Source organism: Sus scrofa, chromosome 14 (assembly GCF_054392235.1).
Source record: "Sus scrofa isolate SSC_HxYL_T2T_F1_AM1 chromosome 14, Sscrofa_HxYL_maternal_Yorkshire_Landrace_v2.0, whole genome shotgun sequence".
Classification (NCBI taxonomy): domain Eukaryota; kingdom Metazoa; phylum Chordata; class Mammalia; order Artiodactyla; family Suidae; genus Sus; species Sus scrofa.
Genome location: NC_139396.1, coordinates 108,164,781 through 108,186,066, shown reverse-complemented (window position 1 = coordinate 108,186,066; position 21,286 = coordinate 108,164,781). Strand labels below are relative to the sequence as shown.

General features: G+C 37.3%; 1 long non-coding RNA gene across 8 annotated transcripts in view; it reads right to left on the bottom strand.

The window, feature by feature from the left end:
* The window catches only part of LOC102160043 (uncharacterized), a 730,195-nt gene that overhangs the window by 468,493 nt on the left and 240,416 nt on the right, over window positions 1-21,286 (bottom strand). For 6 of the 8 annotated variants that reach the window (XR_014827486.1, XR_014827485.1, XR_014827487.1 and 3 more), the window contains one exon: window positions 17,379-17,532. The exons of the other annotated variants lie outside the window; for them this stretch is intronic. This is a non-coding gene — a long non-coding RNA (uncharacterized LOC102160043). The remainder of the gene's footprint in view (window positions 1-17,378; window positions 17,533-21,286) is intronic. 8 annotated transcript variants of the gene reach the window in all.

Genomic DNA, 21,286 nt, shown 5'->3' with positions numbered 1-21,286 from the left:
TTTATTCTTAATATTGCTTTTTGTCCTTCTTTTCCTACCTTCATCAGTCTTACTGAATAACTTTCAAGTGATCTTTTAAAAGGACAAACTTTAAATTTGCATTACATTTGCTTTTACCTGTTCTTTTTTTTTAATAATGATTTTTATTTTTTCAATTATAGCTGTTTTACAGTGTTCTGTCAATTCTCTACTGTACAGCAAGGTGACCCAGTCACACATACATGTATAGATTCTTTTTTCTCACATTATCATACTCCATCATAAGTGACTAGACATAGTTCCCAGTGCTACACAGCAGGATCCCATTGCTTATCCTTTCTGAAAGCAACAGTTTGCATTTATTAACCACAAATTCTCAATCTTCCCACTCCCTCCACCTCCCCCTCCCCCTTGGCAACCACAAATCTGTTCTCCATGTTCATGATGTTCTTTTCTATATATTAGATTCCAGATATAAGTGATATCACATGGTACCTGTCTTTCCCTTTCTGACTTACTTCACTCAGTATGAGAGTCTCTAGGTCCATCCATGTTGCTGCAAATGGCATTATGTCATTATTTTTTATGGCTGAGTAGTATCCCACTGTGTATACACACACACACACACACACACACACACACACACACACACACACACCCCTTCTTAATCCAATCATCTGTTGATGGACATTTAGGTTGTTTCCATGTCTTGGCTATTGTGAATAGTACTGTAATAAACATGCAGGTGCATGTATCTTTTTAAAGGAAAGTATTGTCTGGATATATACCCAAGAGTTAGGGTTGCTGGGTCATATGGTAGTTCTATGTATAGTTTTCTAAGGTACCTCCATACTGTTCTCCATAGTGGCTATACCAATTGACATTCCCACCAACAGTTCAGGAGGGTTCCCTTTTCTCCACACCCCCTCCAGCATTTGTTATTTGTGGACTTCTTAATGATAGCCATTCTGACTGGTGTGAGGTGGTACCCCATAGTAGCTTTGATTTGCAGTTCTCTAATAACCAGGGATATTGAGCATTGTTGCATGTGCTTGTTAGCCATCCAAATATTTTCTTTGGAGAAATGTCTATTCAGGTTTTTTGCCCATTTTTCAATTTGGTCGTTGGTTTTTTTTGCTGTTGAGTTGTATAAGTTGCTTGTATATTTGAGAAATGAAGCCCTTGTCAGTTGCATCATTTGAAACTATTTTTTCCCATTCTGTAAGTTGTCTTTCTGTTTTGTTTTGTTTTTTATGGTTTCCTTTGCTGTGCAAAAGCCTGTCAGATTCGTTAGGTCCCATTGGTTTATTTTTGCTTTTATTTCTGTTGCTTTGGGAGACCAACCTGAGAAAACGTTTGTAAGATTGATGTCAGAGAATGTTTTGTTTTGCCTATGTTCTCTTCTAAGAGCTCAATGGTATCTTGTCTTACATTAAGTCTTTAAGCCATTTTGAGTTTATTTTTGTACATGATGTGAGGGTGTGTTCTAGCTTCATTGATTTGCATGCAGCTATCCAGGTTTCCCAGCACCACTTTCTGAAAAGTCTGTCTTTTTCCCATTTTTTGTTTTGCCTCCTTTGTTGAGGATTAATTGCTGTAGGTGTCTGGGTTTATTTCTGGGTTCTCTATTCTGTTCCATTGGTCTGTCTGTCTGTTTTGGTACCAGTTCCACACTGTTTTGATGACTGTGGCTTTGTAACATTGCCTGAAGTCCAGAAGAGTTATGCCTCCTGCTTGATTTTTGTTTCTCAGGATTGATTTGGCAATTCAGGGTCTTTTGTGGTTCCATACAATTTTTTGGATTGTTTGTTCTAGTTCTGTGAAAAAATGTGATGGGTAATTTGATAGGGATTGCATTGAATCTGTAGATTTCTTTGAGTAGTATGGCCATTTTTACAATATTAATTTTTCCAACCCAGGAGCATGGGACATCTTTCCATTTCTTTGAATCCTCTTTAATATCCTTGATTAATGTTTTATAGTTCTCAGCATACGAGTCTTTCACCTCCTTGGTCAGGAGGTATTTGATTTTGGGGGGTGCAATTTTAAAAGGTATTGTATTTTTGTATTCCTTTTCTAATATTTCGTTGCTAGTATAAAGAAATGTGACTGATTTCTGAATGTTAATCTTATATCCCGCTACTTTGCTGAATTTGTTGATCAGTTCAAGTAGTTTTGGGCTGAGTCCTTAGGGTTTTCTATATATAATATCATGTCATCTGCATACAGTGACAATTTTACCTCTTCTCTTAAAAATGGATACCTTTTATTTCTTTTGTTTGTCTAATTGCTGTGGCTAGGCCTTCCAGTACTATGTTGAATAAAATTTGTGAGAGTAGGCATCCTTGTCTTGTTTCAGATTTCAGTGGGAAGGCTTTCAGCTTTTCTCCATTGAGTATTATATTTGTTGCAAATGGCTTTTATTATGTTAAGGTATGTTCCCTCTACGCCCACTTTGGTAAGAGTTTTGATCATGAATGGATGTTGGACTTTGTCAAATGCTTTTTCTGCATCTATTGAGATGACCATGCTGTTTTTGACCTTTCTTTTTTTAATGTGGTATATGACATTGATTGATTTGCATATGTTGAACCATCCTTGTGAACCTGGGATGAATCCCAATTGGTCGTGTTGTAGGATCTTTTTTATATGTTGTTGGATTCGGTTGGCAAAAAATTTGTTGAGAATTTTTACATCTGTATTCATTAACCTATTGGCCTATAGTTTTCTTTTTTGACGGTATCTTTGCCCGGTTTTGGAATTAGAGTGATAGTGGCATCATAGAATATCTTTGGGAGTGTTCCTTCTTCTTCAACCTTTTGAAAAAGTTTAAGGAGGATGGGTATAAGTTCCTCTTTGTATGTTTGGTAGAATTTGTCTCTGAAGCCACCTGGGTCCTGGACTTTTTTTTGTAGGGAGTGTTTTTATGACATATTCAAATTCATTTCTAGTGATCAGTCTGTTCAGTTGATCTATTTCTTCTTGATTCAGTTTTGGGAGGCTGTAAGTCTCTAGAAAGTTGTCCATTTCTTCTAGGTTGTCAAATTTGTTGGCAAACTTGTTCACAGTATTCTCTTATGGTTTTCTGTATTTCTTCAGTATCCACTGTGATTTCTCCTTTTTCATTTCTTATTTTGTTTATTTGCATTTTTTCTCTCCTCCTCTTGGTGAGTCTGGCCAGAGGTTTGTTAATTTTGTTTACCAGTTCAAAGAACCAGCTCTTGGTTTTACTGATTTTTTCTATTGTTTATTGAATCTCTATTTTATTTATTTCTTCTCTGATCTATTTGATTTCCTTCCTTCTGCTGACTTTAGGTTTCATTTGTTATTCTTTTTCTAATTCATTTAGGTGTTGGATTAAGTTGTCTATTTGAGATTTTTCTTCTTTTTTGAGGAGGGCCTGGACTGCTATGAACTTCCTTCTGGGCATTGCTTTTGCGGCATCTCATAGATTTTGAGTGGTTGTGTCTTCTTTATCATTTGTCTCAAGGTATTTTTTAATTTCCTTCTTGATTTCCTCATTGACCCATGGGTTTTTTAGTAGCATGTTGTTTACTCTCCATGTAGTCAATTTTTTCTCATTTCTTTTCCTGTGGTTGATTTCTATTTTCATGCCATTGTGGTCAGAGAAGATACTTGAAATAATTTCTATACTTTTAAATTTGTTGAGGTTAGCTTTGTGCCCCAGTATGTGATCAATCCTTGAGAATGTTCCATGTGCACTTGAGAAGAATGTATATTCTGATTTTTTTGAATGTAATGTCCTGGAAATATCTATTAAGTCTGAATTTTCTATTGTGTCATTTAGGATCTCTGTTGCCTTATTGATTTTCTTTCTAGAGGATCGGTCCATTGATGTGAGTGGGGTGTTAAAATGTCCTACTATGCTTGTATTCCCATCCATTTCTCCTTTCATGTATGTTAGTACTTGCTGGAGGTATCTGGGTGCACCGATATTAGGGGCATATATTGATTATTGTAATATCCTCTTCTTGAATGGATCCTTGAACCATTAAATAGTGTCATTCTTTGTCTTTCTTAATGGCCTTCGTTTTAAAGTCTATTTTGTCTGATATGAGTATTGCAACTCCTGCTTTCCTGTATTGTTCATTGGCATGAAATATCTTTTTCCATCCCCTCATTTTCAATCTATATGTGTCCTTTGCCCTAAGATGAGACTCCTGTAGACAGCATATTTTGCTTTTTTATCCAATCAGCTGCTCAATGTCTTTTGATTGGAGCATTCAGTCCATTGACATTTAAGGTAATTATTGATAGATACATATTTATTGGCATTTTAAACCTTGTTTTCCAGTTGATTCTATGTTATTATTTTCTTCCTTTCTTTTTGCTTAGATGACTTCCATTTATTTTATGCTTGAGTACTTTTTAGTTTTTGTGAATGTAATTTTTGGTTTTGATATGTTGTTGCTCTGTTTTTTAAGTATGTTAACCCCTTCCTGTATCTGCTTGCTTTAGCCTGATAGTCATATAGGCTTAAACACCTTATTAAAATTTAAAAAAGGGTCTATATTTTCTTACTTTTCTTCCCCCCATTCTATGATTTTGAAGGCTTTTTTTAACATCTTCATGTTTAGATCTGTGTGATGGCTTATTTGAGTGACTGCTTTCCAATTGTGGGCTTTCCTCCATCCTATTTCTTCTTACATCCTTACATCTTTTTTATAATTTAGAGAAGCCCTTTCAGTATTTCTTTTAAAAATGGGTTTAGTATTGGTGTATTTTTTTAGCTTTTTTTTGTTGGAGAAAGTCTTTATTTCCCTATTTTAAATGATATTCATGCTGTATAGAGTATTGTAGGTTGCAAATTTTTTCCTTTCAGAACTTTAAATATATCTTGCCACTCCCTTCTGGCCTGTAGTCTTTCTGCACAGAAATCAGCTGAGAGCCTAAGGGGGTTCCCTTATAATTAATGCTTTGCTTTTCTCTTGCTGCCTTTAGGATCCTCTCTTTATATTTAACTTTTGCCATTTTTATTATAATATGTCTTGGTGTGGTCCTATTTGGGTTCAACTTGTTTGGGGCCCTCTGTGTTTCCTGTTTCTTGATATCAGTTTCCTTTGGACTTGGAAAGTTTTCAGACATAATTTCTTCAAATGTATTTTCAATCCCCTTTTCTTTTTCTTCTCCTTCTGGAATTCCTATTATGTGTAGATTGGCCCCCTTCATATTATCCCATAAATCTCTTATGCTGCTTTTGTGTTTTTTCATTTGATTTTCTGTCTGCTGTTGTGATTGGGCAATTTCCATTATTCTATCTTCCAAGTCACTAATTCATTCCTCTGAATTATTCATTCTGTTCTTTAGTGCCTTTTGCTCAGTTTGTGTCTCTGCAAATGAATTTTATAATTTTTCTAAGTTCCTCCTTATATTTTCTAGGCCCTTTCTAAAGGAATCTGCATTACTGTTCATATCCACTCTTAATTTCTTAATATTCAGCCTTAATTCCTTCAGTACTTTCACTACCTCCTTTTTGAATTGTGTCTGTCAGACTGCAGAGGTCTGTTTCACTGTTTGCTGCTTCATGTGAATTATGTTCTTTTAACTGAGAATGGTTCATGAGCTTCTTCATCTTGCTTATGTTTTTCTTTGTGAGTTTAAGGAAGTCAAACTATAGTCTTAGAGGGCTACTTCTATGCAAGAGCACCCCTCTGTGTTTTGTAGGGGTTTACTACTTATTTTTGGTGTGGGAGTTTGAATATTTGCTGTCTTTTTCTTCAGTGTGAGTAATATATCCCCTTTATAGGGTACTGAGTGTGTTTGCAGGGATAAGGAGGGAATGGGTAGGGCAAGTAGTCAGTGCCTGGTTGCTGGACTCTTAACAGCAGCAAGGACCTGTAGGAAGGTGGTGCCAGCTACTCCTAGTTGCAAGGCCCTGGGAAGTGGTAATGAGCCTAGGCAGATTAACAAGGTGCCCAGAGCATGTGGCAGTGCAGCAGCAGGATGCGTCAGTTCCCAGGGGAATGAGAGCAACAACAGGTAGTGTTCAATTGCAATGCCCTTCTCTGAGGTGACTGGAGACACAAGTGGTGCCTGTTCAGTGGCCCCTAGTGGCAGCAGTCCGTGCCTACCTCTGGTTTCAGTGATAACTGTGGTGGTTTGCCCCCACCACCATTCAAGAAGCACCCCATCTCACTTAGCCTACACAGGAGGCACTGCATGGGCTGCTCCTAGTTGAAGGAACCTGGTAAGTGACAGAGATCAAGTGTGTGGGCACTGCCTGGAGTGTTTAGCAATGGCAGCAGTGGGGCTGGTGTGTTCCCAGGGGTTCGAGAGCAACAACAGGTGATATTCAGTCACAATGCCCTCCTCTGTGGTACCCTTGAAATAATTTGTGGCCACAGGTGATGCCTGTTAATGGACACCTAGTGGTGGCAGGCCACATCCACCTCTGGAGTCAGAGATAATTTCTGTGGCTTTCCCCCACCACCTCAGACCACACAAGAAGCACCCTGTCCCACCTAGTCCATGCAGGAGATGCTGCACCAGCTGCTCCCAGTTGTAGGTCTTGGAAAAGGACATGATCAAGCTTCTGGGCACTGAAGTGTTTGGTAGTGGCAGCTGCAGGGTGGGGGTGTTCCCAGAAGGGTGAGAGCAACAATGTGTGGTGCTTGGTTGCAGTGCCCTCTTTTTTTGTTGTTGTTTTGTTTTTTGTTTTGTTTTTGTTTTTGTTTTTGCTGACACCTGAGGTGACTGGGGCTGCAGGTGGAGCTTACTCACAGGCCCCCAGTGGTGGCAGGTCATGCCTCCCTCTGTCCTCCAAGACGACCACCACAGTCCGTCCCTGCTGCCTGTAGATCACACAGGAGACACCACATTGCACTTATCCCCATGCTGCCCTTAGCCCACACAACAGGTTCCCGGCCACCCATAGCCTGCAAAAGAAGTGCCCAGTCTCCCATAGCCAGAGCAAGTGGCTTCTTGCAGCCCATAGCCTGCACCAGAGGCGCCCCATCCTCTGATAGGCCAAGTAGGAATGAGCAGGGAGATTCCTATGGTGGTCTGCCCTTCCTCCTCTCTCCCTCTCCAACAATGGTGCCTTTCTTCTCCTGCTGCCCAGACCTTCTCCCAGGTTCCCTCTGCTGTGGCATTCCACTCCCCACCCCATACACACTGCTCCCTCGCCCATGGTGCACTGCTCCTTAGCCCCTCAGGCTGTCCCCACACAGCCAACTCTAGCCCTCTCCCCAGGACTGACCTCCAGAGCCTAAGTCTCAGAGCCCAGACCCTGCCAGAGTGTCTCAGGCTGCGGTGTCCAAGGCAGTGGTGCAGATGATCTGTGTGGCTCTCACTCTGCTTTGTCCTCAGTCCAGCTGCCGTGCTTTTCTCAGCAACTTTGAGGTCCCTCTAGCCCAGCTGACCTCCCTGTTGGATAGGTGGCTTCCCAGGGTATGGAGCTCTTTTCACCTTTACAACTCCCTCTCAGGAATGCTAGTCCTGTCCTAATTCCTTTTTTCTCTCTCTCTTTTTCTTTTGTTCTACCCAGTTATATCAAGGGTTTCTTGCCCTTTTTGAAGGTTTAAGTACTTCTGCCAGCATTCAGGAGATGTTCCATGTGAGTTGTTTTACATGTAGGTGTGTTTTTTTTGATGTGTTTCTGGGAAAAGGTACGTGTGACGTCTTACTCCTCCACCATCTTGATCCACCTTCCTTTTTTTGTTATTTTGGTCTGTTATTCTTTTCCAAATATCTTAAGTTGGATTGTTAGTTTGTAGATTTTTAGCTTTTATTTTTTCCTAATATGAGCTTGAATTACCACTTGCCTTCATCCTACAAACTTCAATATTTAGTGGTTTTATTATTTTTCCATTTTAAGCATTTTCTAATATTCACTATGATTGTTCATCTTATTTATTGCTTAGAAATGTGTATTTTTAATTTCTGAGCCTGTGGATATTTTTCAGTAAAAATTGTTTTTTGTTGTTGTTGAAACCTAATATAATTCATTGTTGATAGAAAATATGATCTGTATACTTATCACTTTTACATTTAATATTTAATATCTTAGTATGTGAACAATATTATAAGTATTACATGTGTGGTTGAAAATAATATTTATTTTCCAGTTACTGAGAACACAGTTCTATATCTCTCCATTAGACCAAGCTTGTTAATTGGGTTGTCTGAATTTCCAGTATTTTTATTAGTCTCGTCCATTTTTTTTTTTTTTGTCTGTTTGATCTTGTACCACAAGATTATATAACTCCAGGAGAATCATTTGCACAGAATAGTGTTCTCAAACTGTCTTGACATCAGAATAATTCATGAGTTTTTAAATATGCATGTACCTGTTGCCTTTCCCCCATTCTAACTGGATACTTCTGAGGGTAGGTTTAGGAAATTACCTTTATAAAAGGCCCCCTGTGATGTGATAAGCAATCAAGATGAGGTAGCACTGTTTTTTGTTTGTTGGGTTTCACTATATTATGAGCAATGGGCAAGAGATCACTAAAAACTTCAAGACAGGTATGGAAACCTGTGATTTCTGACTCTATGTGATTTCCTAAGACTAGAAAAGGGAAATTTAGTTCAGAAATAACCGCTACAGATAAAATCTAGTTTAGGGTCCTCAGAAAATTAGTAGGAGATTCCACTTATGATGGCTTATTGCACTTTTTAGATATTTATAGGAAAACACAGAACACTACTTTGCCAGAGAATATCAGGAAGGGTTCCTTCAACAAACCCCTTCTGGAAGGGAACTGAATATAAGTGATCTAGTGTGTTGTAGGACCAAAAATATTGAAATCACTTGAGAGCTTGTTAGAAATGCAGAATCTTGGGCCTCATCCCAGACTTTTGAATCAAAATCTACTTTTAACAAGATCTCCAGATAATTGGTATGTATGTTCAAGTTTAAGACACACTTTAGAAAGGCAGACAGATTTTGCATCTCTAAGAAGCTCCTCAATGATGCCAGTACTGCTGGTACTAAGCACACTTTGAATAGCAATGGTCTATTTCACAAGGGTTTACACTCACAAGGGATGTAAACAGAGGGAGGAAACCCTTAAAACAATTCAAGGATACCAATATCCTCCTACTCTCATCAAGGATTCTATGAGGGCTCAGCTTACTTAGGAAACTAGAAGAACACATTCATCCCCAAATTTAACAAAATATGGAAGGACAGAGAACATTGTCTTCATCAGGCAACAAAGGCATCAAGTACCCATGGGATAAACAACGGGGACAATTAAAACATCTCACCTTCTTCGTTGTTTCCCCTATGCAAGACAGTCTGCTCCTGTCTGTATAACTCAAATTAATAAATTCTCCTCCACAAATTTTCATGGGCATCCTGCAGCCTCCTGCCCTTTTCTGCCTTTTGTTTCTGTCATTCAGTTGTCTGTTATCTCAAGCAGCCACAACTGGGAATGGAATCCATGGAGAACATATTTTGCTATTGAAACAGCAACGCATTTTCAGTTTGTTTTTAAAGATTTAGCAGCTCACATGCAGGCAACATTCACATAGAAAACATCTCAGGTCTGTCCATTTGGGCTGCCTTTCTGAAATTTAAGCTAGTATAGAAGGCAGATAGAGCTGAACTTGGACCTTCCTCAGGGCAAGGGCAGAGTGGAAGTGATTCATTCAGTGGTCATAGTCATCTCTAGCCTTTTGCCAAAGCTCCCCAGTCACACTTGGTGGAGGTGAAGCTCATCTGTCACAGATTCTTTAGGAAAGGTTCAGAGTACAATGTTCCCTGAGTTTTTGAATACAGTCATACCTTAGTATTCACAGGTTACTGGAACCAATCCATGGATGCTCAAGCCCCTTCTATAAAATGGAGTAGTATTTACTTAGTAGCCTATGTACACCCTCCCAAATATGTTAAATTATCTCTAGATTATTTATAATACCTTATACAAAACAAATGCTATGTAAATAGTTGCCGGTGTGCTACAAATTCAAGTTTTGCTTTTTGGAACTTTCTGGAATTTTTTTCTTTTCAAATATTTTTGATCCTCAGTTGGTTGAATCCACAGATGCAGAACCTACACATTGGGAGGGGTGAATGTACTAAAACTGTTTTTTTTTCTAGTTTTGGTATATAAAGAACAGTTTGTTTGGACAGAAAGTCCTTGGATATCACTTTCTTTCCTTGTGCTGTTTAAAAAATGATGCTCCTTTTTGTTCTTGCTTTGTAGGTTGCTAGAAAGGAGTTTGATGCCACACTGATTCTTTTCCTTTGTCAGCTATATGATCTTTTTGCCTGGAGGCCAGAGGATTTTTCTTCCTTTATTTTTAAAGTCTAAAAGTTTCATCCAGATATGTCCCAGAGCTGTTCATTACCAGTCAATTTTCCAAACACACAGTATGGCATTTTGATATATAGATACAGATCATTTTTTATTTATAGATTTTGTTTGCATTACAGTTTTAGGTATTAGTTTCATTCTATATTTTGTTTTTCTTCTTCAGAGATTCCAATAATAGGTATTTTGGATCTTCTTTGCTTATCTTTCATAACTTTTTTTTCTGATTCTTCTAGCCTCTTTCTTAATTGCATTCATGTCTCTTTTCTTTCTATTTTTACTACTAACCTTTGGGCACTTAAAATTTAGTCTTCATTCCTCAGATTATTTGTCTGTGTTCTTCCAATTCTTTCCTGAATTTGATCAGTTGTCATTTCATCTTATTCCTTTAATTTCTTTGGTTCATTTTTCTTGTGAGTTTTTAATTTTGAATCAAAGTTGTAAATTCTGAACCACGGAGTTCTTTAATATTTGCAAGTGTTTGTTTAATAGTTTTTAATTCCTTTTAGAATGTTGAATTACCATTTTCCTGTTTCACTTTCATTTTAGGCAAATGTTTTCATTAGCTAAATAAACTGATTTTTATTTTCAATTTCTATTTAGGGTGGTTTCATCTGCTACTGCTTTTGATTTCCTTTCATTTTAAAATATCTTCTATTTTCCTAGATTAGCAATTGACCTTTTTCTATGTAGGGAGATTCAAACTTTCAGATTAGTCTACTGAGTTTCTTAGTTGCAGAGTATCCATTTCACTTGATACAGAGAATTGGGGTTGGAGTTTCTTCCAATTCATCGATCCTCTTTTGCTTGTGTAGGATTGTTTATTTCTTCTATCTGCTTCCTTCTTCATCTTTACCACAAAGCAACCCAGGGGTACCTGTGCCTTTCAAGACACCTACAGAAAAAGAACCTTCCCCAGAATATCACTCTGGTTGTGTATATTTTTTAGTCTGTTTATTTCAATTCCTTGATAACAGCCTTCTACCTTAAGAGGACTCAGACCTGTTTTTGTATTTTCCCATTTGTAGCAAAACCCTCTCTCTGCAAATAATTTTATTAGGGCCCACCATTACTGGGACACTGCATTCCATTCTTTCCTGTTCCTTCTCTTCCCAAGCATCCACAATGACCTGCACTTCAGAGCTAGCTCCGCTGAGGATGTTTATTTCCCCATTTACATATGCATTTTATCCTCTCACTGGATTGCACTTCCAAATAATTCATGGATCAAAGGAGAGATCAAAATGGGAAAACAGTATTTTGAACTGAATTGATTATGAAAATACAACGTATCAAAATTGTGGAATGTAACAAAGGCAGTATTGAAGTACTTGTATTTTAAAAAGAAGAAAGTTTTTAATTCAAAGACCACAGCTTCTCTCTTTAAAAATTAGGATAAAAAAAGAACAAATAAAGACAAAATAAATACAAGGAAGAAGTAATAAAAATTAGATTGAAATCAATGAAATAGATAACAGGAGGCCATTAGAGAAAAGGCAATGAAACTACATCCAGAATATATAAAGTCTAAAACAATAAAAAATAACAGTAACAAACTTTACAATTTCAAAATGGACCAAACACTTCAATGGATATTGCACCAAAAAAGATATATGATGGCAAATACACTGTCACCATGAGGAACCCATCAGTCAATAGCCATTAGACATCAGGTAAATGCAAATTAAAACACAATAAGACTCCACTATCCACTGTTAGAAACTTGAAAACTAAAAGACCGACCAATTAACACAACACTGCAAGTCAACTATACATCAATAAAATTTTAAAAAACAAAGAATGGCCATAAAAACTCTTTCAAGGATGTGGAGCACTTTGAACTCTCATCTTTGGCACAACAGAGGAAACCATTAATAAAAAGACAGCCCACAGAAGGGGAAAAAAATTTTTGCAAATGAAACAACTGACAAGGGATTAATCTCCAAAATATGCAAACATCTCATACAGCTTTATATCAGAAAAACAGGCAACCAAAGAAGCTCTAAACAGACATTTCTCCAAAGCAGACAGACAGATGGCAGAAAAAAAACAAAACAAAACATGAAAAGATGCTCAACATTATTAATTATTAAAGAAATGCAAATCAAAACTACAATGAGGAATCACCAGATACAAGTCAGAATAGCCATCATCAAAAAAAAAAAATCTACAAATATGGGGGTGGGGGGGGGAGTGGGATAGATTGGGAGTATGGGGTTAGTAGACTTGAACCATTACACTTTGAACAGATAAACAACAAGGTCTTACTATACAGCACAGGGAACTATATCCAGTCTCCTGGGATAGCCCATGATGGAAAAGAATATAAAAAAAGAATGTATGTTTAAAAAAAAAACTATAAATAAATGCTGGAGAAGGTGTGGAGAAAAGGGAACCCTCCTACACTGTCAGTGGGAGTGCAAGTTGGTGCAACCACTATGGAGAACAGTATGGAGGTTCCTTTAAAAACTAAATATAGAACTACCATATGATCCAGCAATCCCACTCTTTGGCATATATCCAGATAAAACCATAATTTGAAAATTTGTGTGCACCCCTATGTTCACAGCAGCACTATTTATAATAGCCAAGACATGGAAGCAACCAAAATGTCCATCAACAGAGGAATGGATGAAGAAGATGTGATACATTTATGCAATGGAATATTACTCAGCCATCAGATGCATGAAATAATGCCATTTGCAGCAGCACAATGGACCTAGAAATAATTATACTAAGTGAATTAAGTTAGAAAGAGAACAACAAATATATGAGATCACTAATATGTGGAATCTAATAGAAATGACACAATAGAACTTACAAAACAGAAACACAGTCAAAGATTTTTGAAACCAAACTCATGTTTACCAAAGGGGAAATGTGGTTGGGGTGAGGTTGGAACTGATATATACACTTTACTATATATAGAATAGACAGGTAATGTGGACCTCCTGCATGGCACAGGGAAATTTACTCAGTACTGTGTGATAATATATATGAGAAAAGAACCTGAAAAGGAATGGATATATGTATATGACAACTGACTTTACTGTACACCTGAAATTAACACAACTTTATCAATTAACTATATTCCAATAAAATTTTTAAAATTAAAATTAAAAAAGGAAGGTAAAATGATAAAAACACTTTGTAAAAGAGATTGGCAGTTTCATAAAAAGTTAAAAATACATCTACTATATGATGCAGCCATCCCACTTCTAAGTATTTACCCCAAAGAAATTAAAGTATAAAAAAGATTTGCACATTGAAGTTCCTGTTGTGCCTCAGTGGGTTAGGAACCCAACTAGTATCCATGAGGATGCGGGTTCCATCCCTGGCCTCTCTCAGTGGGTTAAGGATCCAACATTGCTGCAAGTTGTGGTGCAGGTTGCAGAGCGGCTCAGATCCCACATTGCCGTGGCTGTGGTGCAGGCCAGTAGCTGCAGCTCTGATTCAACCCTCAGCCTGGAATTTCCATATCCCACAGGTGCGGTCCTAAAAAGACAAAAAAAAAAAAAAAAAAAAAGATGAACACATTAATGTTAGTAATAGTTTTGTCTGTAGTAGCCAGTGACTGAAGACAATACAGATGTCCATAAACAAGATTAAGAAATTACTATACATCCATATGATGGAATACCACTCAACAATAAAAATGGAGAAAAAAAAAACTACAAATAACATAGAACATGTTTGAATCTCAAAATAAGTATGGTACATGAAAGAAGCCAGACAAGAAAGAGTGCGTTCTATGTCATTCAATTTGTATTAAATTCCAGAAAATGCAAATTAATTTACAATAAAAAAAAAAAGGATATCAGTGATTGCCTGGGGATGGAGGCTTGGAGAGCTATATGCTGGAATTACCAATAGACACAAAGTAAGTTTGAGGATGATGGATATGCTCATTAACTTGATTGTGAAATGGTTTCTCGATGGTATCATGGGTACATACATCTATTCAACTTATCAAATGATACACTCTATATATGTGCAGTTTATTATAAATCAACTCACTTCAATGAAGCCACTGAAAAGTTTGAAAATGTAGTACCACTCACACTGATGCTGTAAATATAAATAAAAGAGAGGACGTAAGTGGGAACATAACTCTATGTACTGGGACAAGTGAATTTGTATCTACAATGATTTAGCACAATCACCTAAAAAATAAAATATGACTAGAAAATACCATGATGAATATCTGAAAATGTGGATTGATGGAACCAACCACTTTATTAAACTCCTAGTCTTTAGTTATGGTTTTACTCTACCTCTGGAAATAGAGTCTGGATTTGTGGATAGTAAACACCCATCCATATACCTACACACCTATATAAATTCCTAAGTTTTTTGGCAAAGGACACAGACCTTAAGAGAAGCATGAAGCATGGCAGTGGCCCCAAACAGAAACCAGCACAGTTTGTTATTGTGGGATTCTCTTGTTCCTGGTATCTAAGTCTCCAGAAAATTTTGCAAGTCAGGTAGGGCTCAGCCAGAAGTACAGGAAAGCCAATTCTTACTTGCCTTTTTTTTTTTTTTTTTTTTTTTTTTTGACATTACCAATGTGGACAAATTTATACCAGGAAACTTTTCCCTTTTTTGAAAGAAATGTTTACAGATATGACACTCTCCTGGTTCATGGACTGAATTAAGCAAGACCCCAGCACTGCCTTCCTCCAGCCTCCCAGGAACCCAGAAAAACCATGTTGCTACTGTAAGAAAACCCCAGCTAGTGATGACATGTAGTCATCAGAGCTTGTGGTTCACTTTCAGAGGTGCAATGTCTTTTCTGTAAAAATAAAAATAATGCTAGTGTTCCCAAATTAATCCAGTCATTTAAGTTATGTAAGAGACCAAAAGCAAAGAGGAATTTTTCAAAGCTGTATTTGACATAAGGAAAAAAAGGTACCGGCTACACTATTTATTGATAAGACTCTTGTGATTCACACAGAATTAATGCCAAATATCATGCTCAGAGAGACTCAGAAAAGGCTTTTGGAGAATCTTCTATAGTAAATAACATCATGTATGATAGTAGACATGTGTCTTTAATATTGGATGAAACTGCTGACTTGCAAAGAATGAATCAGTTCTTGGCATATGTATGTAGTATTTGTAAAGGAGAGATGACAAATATCTATGCTCTTTAGAAGAGACAGTTGTTTAAGACAATTTTTGGAGACACAATTATGGAGAGAAAAGTTATCTTAGACTTATTGCATAATTTAAAAATATGAATCAAAAATAAATAAATAAAAATAAAAATGACAAAAAGACCCAAAAAAATAAAAAATAAAAATAAAAATATGAATCTTCCCTTCCTTAAAAAAATTTAGAAAATAAATAAGCCCCTCCCTCTTTGATAAAGAAAAATATGAAATTTTAAAAAGAGTTTCCTTTTTATGCAGAAAATCAGCTTCTCTAGCAGGGAAAAGGTAAAAATGTCTAAAGTACTTTGTTTGTTCAGGCCTCATATTATAAACTGCTTTTCTTTGCTGATAAGAAAAGCTAAGAATTCAGAATATTCATGATACAGAAAGCTAAACAAAAACCTGCCTGTGAACTAATCAGGTTAAGACAAATGTGTAAGACTCGAATGTGATTCTATTCAATCATAAGTGACAAATTCCCTAAGTTGTGTTTTCCTGTCATTCAATATGAAGAGATAAGTATTTTCTTGTCAGTTTTACTAATTAAGACTGTTACATCTACAACACAATCTTTATCCTCCAGTCTTGAGAGAATTGCAAGGAATCAAAGAAATGTTTTCACAAGAAAGGAAGAATGTGAGTTCAGAAGGGCCTGTTCCTATTATCTCCCCTATAATTCATACTGCAAAGCCATCACCAATGTATTTTTCTGTCTTTCTTTACTCCAAAGGGCATATAAAGGGCTAGAATAGATTATGGGTTAGAGAAGAACTATCAGAATCAATCATCTTCCTTTTGCCAAAGAGTTAAAAAATAATTAAAAACACTCCTGACAGCATCAAACCTAAATAAACTAGAAAGCAGGGTTTAGTGCTTGAAATCCCCACTGGTGGGTCAGCTAGCTGTGCTGGATCATGCAAGTGTTTGCACTTAAATACCGATCTTCATTATTCTGTATTCTTAGAAATGAATTGAGGTTAATGTTATTTCCTGATCTTGATTATTTATTGAAGAAAATATGGATTTCATCTTTTCAATGCCTGAGTGACTGTCATTTTAATTTCTACATGAAGAAATGAGTAAGATCCATTATTGTGTTTTCCAAGGAGAAAGATGCACACACAGTCTTCAAAATGAAAGGTGTGATAAGAGCAGGTTTTTCATGGCACTGATAATGCCAGCAAAGACAACTGCTATGACTTCAGGTGGCTTACTCAACTGGCATATCTCAGTGATGGAGTCAGTTATCTCAAACACCCTGAACCCAGCATGTCAGGGATGAAAGAGCTTGTGTTTAATGAGAAGAATGATGTGCCAAGGAATTCCTAAGAAGACCAAGGTGTGGTGCAAGCTGCTTGATTACCAAGAGTCTGACTCTCCCCCAAAACATTTGAGTATCTTTTTTTTTCTCAGAGGGGAAAAAACCTAGTTGATGTCATTTTTAAAACTACGTCACATCTAAATTCTATGGGAGAATATGACAAAATACATTCCAGAGCTGAGAAAAACCAACAGGTGGGTTAAGAATTGATTCACCACTCCTTTCCAAATGGAAACTCTGAATCCCTGATTATTTGAAAGCAATATACTTATTGAGAAGGCATGGAGTTGCTGGATTCATTTATTCAACAAACATCCCCCCACCATCTACCAAAGCTATCCACTACCTACCAAACTCTGAATCCCTGCTTATTTGAAAGCAATATACTTATTGAGAAGGCATGGATTTGCTGGATTCATTTATTCAACAAAAGTCCCCCACCATCCACCAAATCCTTTCCAAGACGCTTGTGATGAAATAGAGAACAAACAAGTAAAAAACCCTGCCACTTGCACCTACATTCTAATTTGGAGCGGATTGAGGGAAGACAAATGGCAAACATAGTGAATAAGTGAAAAACATGGTACACCGGAAGGTGATCATTTCTGTGGCAAAAAAAAAAACTTGAGTAAGTTTGCTACTTACTTAGGACAGGAATTCCTGCCGAAGGAGGGCGGATGCAGGTTGCAATACGCAGATGGCCAACAGGCATATGTGAAAAGATGTTCAACATAGCTAATCATCAGGGAAATGCAGGTCGAAAGCACAATGAGATGTCAACTCACATGTGTCAGAATGGCTATCATCAAAAAGAACACAAATATCAAGTGTTAGCAAGAATGCAGAGAAAATGGAACCCTCATACACTATTGATAATTATGTAAATTGGTGCAGCCATTGTGGAAAACAATATGGAGGTTTCCAAAAAAACTGAAAATAGAACTACCATGTGACCCAGTAATATTTGAAAAAAACACTAATTTGAAAAGATATGTGCACCCCGATGTGTACGTATAGACACACACACATATACATATACATGAAATGGAATACTATTAAGCTATGAAAAGGAATGAAATGTGGCCATTTGCAGCAACATAGATAGACTTGGATGGCATTACTCTAAGCAGATAGGTCAGACAAAGACAAATACTGTGTGATATCATGTATATGTTGAATCTAAAAAATACAACAAACTAGTGAATATAACAAAAATGAAGCAGACTCGCAGACATAGAGAACAAGCTAGTGGTTACCAGTAGGAAGAAGGAAGGGGGAGGAGGGGCAATATAAGGGTAAGGGATTAAGAGGTACAAAATATTAGGTATAAAATTAGCTACAAGTTTATATTGTACAACATATAGCCAATATTTTATAATAACTATAAATCAAGTTTAACTTTTAAAAGTTATGTATCACTATATTGTACACCTGTAATTTATAAAATATTGTACAGCAACCATACTTCAATAAAAGAAAAAATTTTTAAAAATAGGGTGATCTAAGCAGACCATATTGAGATAGTAGCAATGGAGTAAAGACTAGAAGGAGTTGGGGAAGGTTAAGGATGCAGATAAGTGGTGAAAAGCCAGTATGGAGACTGGTAGGAGGTTGTCTGGGTACAGGAGGGGCCAGAGGCTGGAGTGGAGCCACTGAGCATTAGGGGATGAATCTGAAAAGTCACTGAGGTTGGACCATATAATTATCTGAAATTGTCACTAAAAAGGTGAAATTTTCGACTTAATAAGGAAAGGAAAAAAAATTCATAAGCTGAGGCTGCTAAAATCTACAGGAAGAACAAATCTTCTGTTGAAAAATTGTGAATAAGGAAAAAGAAATCTGTGCTAGCTTTGCTGTCACACTTCAGACTGCAAAAGTTATAGCCACAGTGCAGGGTAAGAACCTAGATAAGATGGAAAGGCATTAAGTTTGTACAATAAGACACTTTGAGAGAGAGACCACATTCACATAATTTTTTCACAGTATACTATTATCATTGCTCTATGATTACTTATTGTTGCTAATCTCTTCTAGTGCCTAATTTAAAAGTTAAATTTTATCATGGGTATGTATGTACAGGAAAAAAAAAACATAGTTTATATGGGGTTCAGTGTTATCCATGATTTCAGGCATCCACTGAGTGTCTCACAACATATCCCCACAGATAAAGAGGACCACTGTAGTCCAGCCATGCATTCATCACATTCATTTGGAAACTAAATACAAAGTATTAGAATTCCTTTTATTCAGTAATATTACAACAATGCTGGCCACCTGTTTAGAGAAGAAAACTCCAGAGCTATTTTATTTCCAGAGTCCCAGCCTTGATTCCTCCTGTTTCCCCACAGACCATGTCCCTAAGTTCGACACATCCCACACCAAATCTACTTAAGTGGTACCTCGTAAGCAGGGCAGTCCTTCCCTCTTCTTCCTCTCACTACTCCCAACCAGCGCAGTAGATCCTCTATGAGTATTTTGTCAAACTGGACTCAACAACTGATATATACTACTGCTGTGGCGGAGGGAAAAAAAATTGTACAGGAGGAATCTGCATTTCTTATATGACCTTGAACAGAGACAGTAAGTTTTGCATTCCTCTCCTGGCTGGTGATAAATGAGGTGTCCAGCACAGAAGCAAAAGACTCAGGAAAAGCAGAAATTCCCCTCGAAGGTGGCCAGCACCCCTGCTTCTATGTGAGCTCACTCAGAGCCACTGGCTCCTTGACAACAGGGAATGTCATTTTTGCCTAGAAACTTAGTGGGAGAGGACCACATAGCCAAGAACGATGCTGTTCACACATCCTAGACTACATTTTGCCTGAATCACTGCACTGGAGCCACCATGAGGCCATGTTCCTTAGGGCCTGAAAATGTCACTCACTCTCCCCAAAGCTTACATTCACTTCCATGGAGCAGCACGAAGACACCATGGAGTGTGGTGACCACCATGTATCAGCCTCAACAATCTAAGAGAGGCATTTCAAACCTCTGATTTAAAGACATTGTTTTAATGTCATTTGCATGGAGCAGGAGGAACTTCTTTTGCTTCATGCCTAGAACAACCCAAAAAATAAAACCAGAATTATGAAAATTATTCCATAGAGTATGGCTGAATTCTGAATTAGTAAAAGGTTCTAGCAAAGACAAAGAGGTGACAGGGCCATAGTAAAGAAAAATATCATTTGAGTTACTCCCAACTAATAGGATCATATAAGAATGAGATGGAGAGTAAATGTACTGTGATGTTGATGGATTATGATGAGAATTGAGTTAAGGAAAATAAGGGCCTTAAATCATCCAATTCTCTAAATAACACTGGAAACTAGGGAACTGGATATGTTCGAGCTTATCTGCACCAAATCTGAGAACTGTTGCCAAGATTACTAACTGCAATTTCACAATGACATGATGGGGCCCCCAAAGCAATTCTGAAGACAGCTTGTCTCCTTGCAGAGATAACACACACAGATGAAATCCAGGTTCCTTCAAAGGGTCAATTCAGGGGTCACAGCCAAGATTAAGTCCGTAATTGTTGTAATTTCACCTTCTGCTTACAGACAGCATCAAGTCGGAGGAGGCACTGCCCAGAAAGGAGCAATTTTCTCTATAAAATGATTGTCATTAATGGAGCTTCTAGGAAAGATGGTCATCCCTTTGTTCTTTTCCAAGGTCCAATTCTGTGCTACCATATCATGCATTAAATCACAAAATTTAAGGGAATCTGAGATTACCAAGTAGCCACAACTTTGCAATCCTACAAATACAGACCAAAAGACCCAGTTAGAGAAACATCTCTTCTTCTCAAGCAAGAACATTTAGAGAAATGTGTTGGTGAGTGCACTGCCTGGGTAACTAACTCTTGTTAATTGAGAGAGGTGTGCTTAGACTCTTGACTCTGCTCGACAAGCAGAACAAAGGTTCTGGTCCTCATATGTCCTCGTGGTTAGACTGGGAAGCTGTAGTACAACTCTTGCTTCTGGGAATGGGACCTTCCCTGCCCATCCGGGAGGTAGATGTCCACTCAGCTCCTAAAGACCACATGGCAGACTATACTCACAGAATCAAAAAAGGAAACTTGTGCTCAATTAGATCAACTCCTTTATAATATAGGCATTAAAACTGATAGCCAGATAGGGTGAGTAACTTTCCCAAGTTTACACAGTCAGTGAGTGGTAGCGTTCACATTAAGTCTTACATTCTAACAATGGAGCCACACTTTGTACTTAATATATATTTGCCATGGGTAATCATTCATCTAGCCATCCATCTACAGTGTTATATATTAGAGGAGAGAGCTATGGGGACAGATATGTGACTTGGACTTGCTGTTTTTATTGTACTAATTACCCTCATTATGATAACTACACCAAGAAAGGGTTTCTTAGCATAATCTTTATCTAGAGCCACATAATATAGGTACTTTGGGGATATGTGTAATTACTGACCCCCCAAACCAATCGTGAAGCCAAGCAATATCTGTCTTTCCATATCAATATTGTTAGCTTCTTTGCCACAAGCAGAAATATGATAATTACCAGATGCAATCAGATTCA